The following is a 9,613-nucleotide window of genomic DNA, read 5'->3' on the forward strand; positions in this document are numbered from 1 at the left end:
TTATTTTTAGGAGATCTACTGTAAATTGCTTTGGATATATTTTGTTTAAGAGGGATAAAATAGGTAACAAAAGAAAAAGATGTAGAGCCTCTAAGCAAAAACATCAGGAGCACATTAAGCAGAGTATTTATTTATTAATATGGGCAAAATATGATGTATCAAAAAATAAAAAGAAATAGATATAAACTACCTAAAATACTAAAGACAAAATATATCAAGAAGATATATTATTTACAGACTACATAAATCGAGGTCTGTGCTTCCTCCAAAATAAAGCTATCTAACACCAAGAATACAAAGTACATTTGATAAGTGACATTATATCCCAATCACAAAGCTAAGTCAAAGACAAATTAGTTCCAAATCACTTTTAAGAGACAAAAATACTTAAAAGAGAACAAGTTACATCATTGCTATCCAAACCCTTGCAATCTCTCTCTCTCAAGGTCCCAGGAATAAATTACATGTCTCTATTTCCAAGCCATAAAACTGAAAACTAATTTTCCACAGAAATTCACACAGATAAGGAAGAATTCACAGGAGCACATGAGAAGCAAAGGTGTAGGCATTTTTGCTTATATGCCAAAGGCTTCTTTAGGCATACGAGCAGCCATGACAAAGAGAAGCTATCTCTGTTTGACCAGCTTTCCCCAAACAGTTGTGTTCCAGCTAGCCACAAATTTCCATAAATGCCATCAATATTGCCAAAATTTTAGAATAATAGGAGTGAAAGTCAGCCAACAATGGACGAAACCTGCTGAATTTGACAGGATAGATGATAGGTAGGTAGGTGGGTTGGTAAGTAGATAGGTAGGTGGGTAGGTGGGTAGAATAATAGGAGTGAAAGTCAGCCAACAATGGACGAAACCTGCTGAATTTGACAAGATAGATGATAGGTAGGTAGGTGGGTTGGTAAGTAGATAGGTAGGTGGGTAGGTGGGTAGGTAGATAGATAGATAATATTTAGAAAGATGGAAGAGAGAGAGAGGGAGTGAGAGATAGACAGACACACAGAGAGAGAGAGGGGGGAGAGAGGAAGAGAGAATATCAAGGCTTTATTCTAATATTTCAAAGTAGCAAATAAATATTTGACTGAACAGATAAAGCTTAGAACTACAGCGCCTAAAACACGATTTAAGTATTGCCCACAAGATCATATGCTGCAACGTCCTACTGGTCAATGACTACTTCAGCTTCAACCGCAACAACACAAGAGCACGCAACAGATTCAAACTTAATATAAACCGCTCCAAACTTGACTGTAAAAAGTATGACTTTAACAATCGAGTTGTCGAAGCGTGGAACTCATTACCAGACTCAATAGTGTCAACCCCTAACCCCCAACATTTCTCCCTTAGACTATCCACGATTGACCTCTCCAGGTTCCTAAGAGGTCAGTAAGGGGCGTACATAAGTGCACTAGTGTGCCTTTCGTCCCCTGTCCAATTGTCTCTCCTTTATCTCGTATATCATATATATTTTCTTTTCATATATCTTCTCCTCTATTTTTACATATTATATTTATATATACAGTACTGTATTACACTACTTCATGTCTATTCTCTTCCATATGTATTGTGTATTGGACAAATGAATAATAAAAAAATAAAAATAAAAAACCAGGCATAGAGCTGGAACTCCATAACAATATTTTGTATCAGTTCCTCTGTTGTATCAATGGTGATCATGTAGTCAAAATGGAACATAGGAAACTACTTTGTAAAAGGCCAGGACCTGACCAGATTCACTGAATGCAGCTATTTAGCTCTGATCTTCAAGCATGCTTTCTATCATTGTGCAACTTTCGATCCCTCCTGTACTAAAACTCAGTATGGTCTAGCCCCAAGGACTCGAAAGAAATGGCAACCAGCAGTGACTTTTAGAGTCGCTGGTCTTACTTTTCAAGACTCTTTGTTCCAATTCTATTCAAACCTATTCCTGATTTTCCTGCTGTCATGTCCTATGGCCAGGTTCACAATTTACTTCGGCTTCTAACTTGAATTTCCATGCTAAACATTTTCCTACTGGACCGTTTGCTTGGATATTTCCCAACTCAAACCTGCTCCAGATCAAACTTCCATCTAGTCCTGGAAAGGTTTCTCAACTTTAACAATTTGGACTTGCTGAAACTATTATTTTTTCCAGAAGTATTTATTTATTTATTTATTACTTAGATTTGTATGCCGCCCCTCTCCATAGTTACTATGGACATGGACCTAATATACATATTAGTATAAATAAATAAAATAAGTAAGTGAATAAATTTAGTTTTGACCTATAGCAACAACAGTTTACCCTTCTTCCATTCCATGAAACTGTATTTATATTAACATGACATTTAGTGTTCAAGCCATTTCAACTGTAGCCATTAAAGAAGATAACCACGTATAAAAACAGCAAACAGCCTATTCTCTGCAGTGCAGACCTCCTCCATATAGAAAAATGGCCTTTCCATTTCCCTCGCAAGTTACTCTCCTCAATTTTCTCTCTTTTCATGCATAAAACCTCTGATACTTCTGTCCCTTACAAAGCTCCAAATCCCTAATCAATAGACACCAGGAGGAGATACCAGCTGACAATACACTAAGCACCTTCCTTTCACCTAGCGATTTGGTAATTTGTTTTTACTGAGTATGCAGAGTTCCAAGCAAGCAATAAACTGGAAAAGCATAGCATTAAAAGCACAGCCAATGCCTTTTGCAGTCCATGGATTCTTTTAGCTTCTGGATAAATTTTAGGGGATTAGCTTTGCACAAACACACACATATAGACAGACTGTCTGGTGTGCTTCTATTCAAAGTCCAGGAAACAAAAAAACCCAACTCCATTCAATAGAGATGAGTACTTTTACTAGACAAGAAGTGATAGCACCAAAAGGAAAGCAGGTTCTGAGTCAAAAAGGTGCACAAGATGCATATACAAATAAACCCAAAACCCTCTCAAGTGACCCCACCAATCTATCCCTCCAATCCCCATGTCCCAAGATATCAGGTGGGTGCACTGGCTGTTTGGTCTTCCACATCTGTTGACCTTGGGCGGGCTATAAACATGTCCATGATGCCTGGCTGTACCAGGCAGGCAGTGATGAGAAAATTCCTCCCTAGCAATATTTGAAAGTTCAAACAGGGCATTCACCAGCATGCTTCCCCCCTCCCAATTAACTGACTCCCCCCCTCCGTTACTATGATAGCTGAGGCAAGCAGGTGAAGAAGAAAAACAGCAGCTAACACAGATGGACAGATACAGACTCTTTGAGACAGAGAGACACAGAGAGACACACACACAGAGAGAGAGAGAGAAAGAGGAGAGCGCACACATTTATTATTTTGGGGGGTGGGTGACAGTATGAGATTGTGCGTGGATTTTACAGGAATAAACTGTGTGTGTGTGTACACAACCTATACCCCCTCCCTCTCATGAAGTTGACACTATCTCACCTAGCCAGGGAAAAAGGTTTTAGAACTCAAATTAGACCTCAGTGAAGCATACTACCAAGTACGCATCAGGAAGGGAGATGAATGGAAAACAGCATCCAACTGCCCCCTGGCATTCAAAGTGATGCCTTTCGGACTATAGAGGGGCCCAGCGGTGTTCCTGCCGTTAAAAACCAGGGGTGTCAAACTCAAGGCCTGGGGGCCAGATCCAGCCCGTGGGGTGCTTAGACCTGCCCTGGCAACACGAAGGACCAGCTTGCAGTGGCTCTGCCAGTGAAACAGAGCTCAGGAAGGTTGTGCGCATCCTTCTTGGGCTCCATTTTCACTGGCACAGGGTTGCAGGAGGCCTCACAACCAAATTTATTTATTTATTTATTAGATTTGTTTGCCGCCCCTCTCCGCAGACTCGGAGCGGCTCACAATAAAAACAGTACAAATCCAATACCTAAAAACACTTTAAAACCCTTAATATAAAAACAATCATGCTTCTCATACAGACCATACACAAAGCGGAAGTGGCCCAGGAGAATCAATTTCCCCATGGCTGGTGACAGAGGTGGGTTTTGAGGAGTTTGTGAAAGGCAAGGAGGGTGGGGGCAGTCCTAATCTCCGGGGGGAGTTGATTCCAGAGGGTTGGGGCCGCCACAGAGAAGGCTCTTCCCCTGGGTCCTGCCAGACGACATTGTTTCGTTGACAGGACCCGGAGAAGGCCAACTTTGGGGGACCTAACCAGTCGTTGGGATTCATGTGGCAGAAGGCGATCCCAGAGATATTCTGGTCCAATGCCATTAAGGGCTTTATAGGTCATAACCAACACTTTGAATTGTGACCGGAAACTGATCGGCAACCAATGCAGACTGCGGAGTGTTGGAGTAATATGGGCATACCTGGGAAAGCCCATGACTGCTTTCGCAGCTGCATTCTTCACGATCTGAAGTTTCCGAACACTCTTCAAAGGTAGCCCCATGTAGAGAGCATTACAGTAGTTGAGCCTCGAGGTGATGAGGGCATGAGTGACTGTGAGCAGTGACTCCCGGTCCAGATAGGGCCGCAACTGGTGCACCAGGCGAACCTGGGCAAACACCCCCCATGCCACAGCTGAAAGATGGTTCTACAATGTGAGCTGTGGGTCGAGGAGGACACCCAAGTTGTGGACCCTCTCTGAGGGAGTCAATAATCCCCCCTCCCAGGGTAATGGACGGACAGATGGCATTGTCCTTGGGAGGCAAAACCCATCTTATCAGGGTTGAGTTTGAGTCTGTTGACACCCATCCAGACCTTCACAGCCTCCAAGCACCGGCACATCACTTCCACTGCTTCATTGACTGGACATGGGGTGGAGATGTACAACAGGGTATCATCAGCATACTGATGATACCTCACCCCATGCCCCTGGATGATCTCGCCCAGTGGTTTCATGTAGATATTGAATAGCAGGGGGGAGGGGACCAACCCCAGAGGCACCACACAAGGGAGAGGCCTAGAGGTCGACCTCTGACCCCCCACTAACACCAACTGTGACTGACTGGAGAGGTAGGAGGAGAACCACTGAAGGACAGTGCCTCCCACTCCCAACCCCTCCAGCCGGCGCAGAAGGATACCAGGGAGTCCATTTTTGCTGGCAGAGCACTCGCGCCACCATAGGCATCCCCAACACAAGTAACATCAAGCTGGCTATACCTACCCTGGCCAGCCTATCCCAGCCCCCCAAGATCAAACATAACCCTGATGCAGCCCTCAATGAAATCGAGTTTGACACCCCTGGTCTAAACATATAGTAAAAGAATGGTATTCCTCCAGTTAAGGATAAAAAATTAATCACATGGCCTTTCCACTTTACTTTATGAGAATACTAGCAGCTTGTTATGTATATGCCTTGAAAACAATGCTCAACCAGAAAAAGGGCCTGCATATATATAGCCTTGAAGCTATTCCATTTCCCCCCCTCTTTTCTAACTCATTTCATCCAAAATGTTCAAGAAGGAACCCAGGAGGAGTCTTCCTTTCTAGTGGCCTGGAACAGTCTCAGAATATCTTCAGAATTCTTATTAATAGCTCATTTTCATCTTTTCTTTATCTTCGCCAATGAATACACATTAGTTATTCACAATTTTAGCAATTTATTCTACTAAGTAATCTGGGAATGTTTTTATTTCTTATTTCTATACAGTGGTACCTCGAGATACGAGTTTAATTCGTTCCGGACCTGCGCTCTTAAGTCGAGCAGCTCTTATCTCGAACGACTTTTCCCCATAGGAATTAATGTAAATAATTTTAATTGGTTCCAGCCCTCAAAAAACTCACAAAGTTAGTCTAAATTATGCAAAAAGACATTGCAAGAATAAATGTAACTTTACTTATTAATAAGATGATAAGCTGAGAGCTTTCCTTCCCTTCCTCTTTTTACCCAAAACAATCAACATGGCAAACTTTTATTTTTATTCATTAAACTGTAGTTATTTATTCAACTTCACTGCCACCCAATCCTGTAGAGGGAGGAAAGAAGGGAGGAAGGAAAAGGAAAGCAAGAAATGGAGGGAGGAAAGGAAGGAAGGAAAGAAAGGAAGAAAGAAAGGAAGAAAGAAAGGGTGAAGGGACAGGAACAGAGGAAGGAAGCAAGGAAACTTATGAAAGGGGAGAGTAACTTCACTGCCACCCAATCCTGTAGAGGGAGGAAAGAAGGGAGGAAGGAAAAGGAAAGCAAGAAATAGAGGAAGGGAAGGTAAAAGAGAGAAAGAAAAAGAGCAAGAAAGAAAGCAAGCAAGAGAGAAAGAAAGAAAATGAAAGAGAAATAAAAATAGAGAGGGAGAATGAAAGAAATGGAAGGAGGGAAGGAAGGAGAGAAAGCAAGAGAAAGAAAGAAAGAAAGAGAAAGAAAGAAAGAAAGAAAGAAAGAGAAAGAAAAAAGAATGAAAGAGCAAGAGAGCAAGAGAGAAAAAGAAAGAGAGAGAGAAAGAAAGAAAGAAAGGCAACTTCAAAGAAAGGCTCACTGAGCATCTCTCACTCTCTCTCTCTTTCTATCCCTCTCTCTTTCTCTCCCCCCTCTCCCCCCCTTTCCCTCTCTCTTTCTCTCTCTCCCTCTCTCTTTCTCTCCCCCCTCTCCCCCCTTTCCCTCTCCCCCCCCAGGCCGGCAGCGATGTTTTAAAACAGCCGCGCCGTTTGCGAGCTAACTCCTGAGGTGCGGAAGTTCGCCTTTGGCGTTTGGGCCACTCGGAATGTGAAATTCAAAACAGCGTTCGGATCGCCCCACCCCCAGCAGAAGCCAAGGACCCCCAGAGTGGGGCGGCAGGGGAGGCGACCGCCTCTCCACTCACCAAGTGCCGGGATACGAGCCGAGAAGAGCCGGGCTGGCTTACTTTCCTTCCTTCCCGCGCTGATGCAGAGCCACTCGAACAAAGCGTCACGCCCCCCTGACGCTTTTGGCGGCAAAAGAGCCCAGCGTCGCTTCGGAAGCCGCCGAAAGCATCACAGGGGCGCGACGCTTTGTTCGAGTGGCTCTGCATCAGCGCGGGAAGGAAGGAAAGTAAGCCAGCCCGGCTCTTCTCGGCTCGTATCGCGGAGAGGGGCGGCATACAAATCCAAGTAATAAATAAAATAAAATAAAAAAATGTCTCTCCTCTCCCAGCTCTTATCTCGAGTAGCTCTTAAGTCGAGCAGCTCTTATGTCGGGGTTCCACTGTATAATAATTCATGTACATGTAGACTAACAAACACCTGTGAACTTGTGCCTCTGTGAAATGACAACAATGAAGACCATACACTGATGGAAAAACATGAATGTCATCAATTGATTAAATGAAAAGTAATATTCTACTTTCTTTTTTTTATTTTACTGCATTGCAGATTCACTCAGCATATCAATACTGAGTGACATCTTCCAGAAGTGACATCTTCCAGAAACTTAAATCAGATTTAAAGCTTTTTTGATTTGTAAGTCCCAACATCGGCAGCCAAGTGGCAAAGTACCATGTTGGAAAGGCTTGACAACATGAAGATGTTCCCCACTTTTTGTGGTACTCCACAAATAAAAGTCACTGGGTTGGGTATACACCCAATGTTGTCTTCTGAAATTAGAAGATGTTATAGAAAATACTAGAATCACAACAATGTGTCTATGCCCAGATCAGACAATTAGGGAAGAATGCGGCAGTCAGTAATATAAACACAAACAATAATGAAAGACCAAGGGAGAAAGACTTGACATGCATGAGAATTATTTCAACATTGAAATGCCTGCTCAAGATTTTGAGCATCTAAGAAAACACATTTTTCATATTTCAAGACAATAGCAATAGCACTTAGACTTATATACTGCCTCATAGTGCTATATAGCATTTTCTGAGCAGTTTACAATGTCAGCATATTGCACTCAAGAATCTGGAAATCCTAATTTTTCTGACTTCAGAAGGATGGAAGACCGAACCTGAGCCCTGTCAGGATCAAATTCCTGGCTGTAGGTAGTTAGCCTCTAATACTGCACTTTAACCACTGCATCAACAGGTTTCCTCCAAGACAAGAAAGGCTCCATTTTATTCAGGACTGTTTTGGCTGTCCAAAAAAATATAAAGTTCCTTCCTTAGCTCCTATTTATATGTTATAATTAGGTGGAGGTGCCTTTTTGTGTTTAAAATTCCAACCTACCTGGTAAAAATGGAAAGTGTTAGTGACTGAGACCAAATGGGGAGAAGAAGGGATGGAGGTAAAGAAAAAAAGGCAACAATGATTTAAATTTCATTTATTTAAAATTAATGTATTGACCACATTTTTATAGACTGAATGGCTTCAATTGTTATTAGCAGGGGTTATCTCTGCACCTATTTTTTTTTGTTCCAGAAATGAAAAATGATTTATTAAGGTTGTTTATTTCTAGGCCCCATCATTTTTTCCCAAAAGAAAGAAAAATCAAACCTTGTTCTCTATAGCACAAAGAATTCAGGATTTAATTCACCTAACATAGCAAATTAGAATATTCCAAAGAAACTATCTGAAAAAAATTGCTTTGATTTCACCTAAGAATAAAACTTTTTTTTTGTTTTCTGCATACACTCCCTCATTATCAGAAACTAGAGCTGTCAAAATTATTTCCATTCTTTCTTTTCAAAATTATCTACAAGTGAGGTTAGAGATCAGACAGTTGCTTTCCTTATGTGATTGCCTCACATGTCTAATATTGTATAATTAGACATTCCTCTTGATAGGCCAAACTAAGGCAGAATGTGCTTAAATAGTCCATGGCATTAGTATCCCCAAACACGTTTATTTTGACCCATGCCACACTGATTTTTCTCTAAGAATAATAATGTCAGTTTCACAGCCTAACAGATAATCCTACTCATATTTTTATTGTACAGTTCTCTCTACGCCTGGAGTAAATGCAATATTATGGCTATAAGCCATAATTATGAAGAAAGCTACATTGTTTGAATATATAGGGGAGAAAACTATTAAATTGGCTTCTGCATGTTAAAAACACTTATTAATATTTAAATTGGCAAAGGCTTTTATATTCACATAATGATAAACAAAGCATAGAGTTGACTGTATCATAAAATACAGTAACTGTATTAACATATAACTATTATACAGTCCTATTATACAAGTCATAAATTTATGGTAAATCCTTGAAGCTCTCTAGGCAAGGTCTTTGCTTTCTTTCCGAGTCAGCAAGTCATTTGTCTGGGGGGAAATTCACAATCTTCAGTTTACATTACAGTACTTCACTCTGTATAAAATGGGATGCAGTGCAGAAGGAAAGTTATTCACACACCAATAAAATGCTAACAAATATCTGCCTATATTTTGTGTAAGATCTGCTTAGCATATGCTAAGCAACAAACAAAGGAACATTTCTACTTCCTATCTATATGTTGCTCTTCCCAATGATGCCCAGCATTGTTTTCTTTCACCTACACAATATGTGCAGGAATTAATAGGTCAAGATATATGTAAGTATGACGTATTTTACATTGATAGTAATTCAGACTGGGAATCCTGAAGAAGATGGAATGACAAGGTAGATTGAAATAGATGGTAGGTTTCAACCAGTAGATTGACAAGGATTCCTGACAACTAACTAACTTTTAAAGTCTTAGGATCCTAAATCAGAGCAAATCAAATGGTCGTTTACAAATTCTAGTAACGGTTAATTGAATACAATAGAAGACTGACTCCACCCTCAG

The sequence above is a fragment of the Erythrolamprus reginae genome, chromosome 3, assembly GCF_031021105.1.
Source record: "Erythrolamprus reginae isolate rEryReg1 chromosome 3, rEryReg1.hap1, whole genome shotgun sequence".
NCBI classification, from domain to species: domain Eukaryota; kingdom Metazoa; phylum Chordata; class Lepidosauria; order Squamata; family Dipsadidae; genus Erythrolamprus; species Erythrolamprus reginae.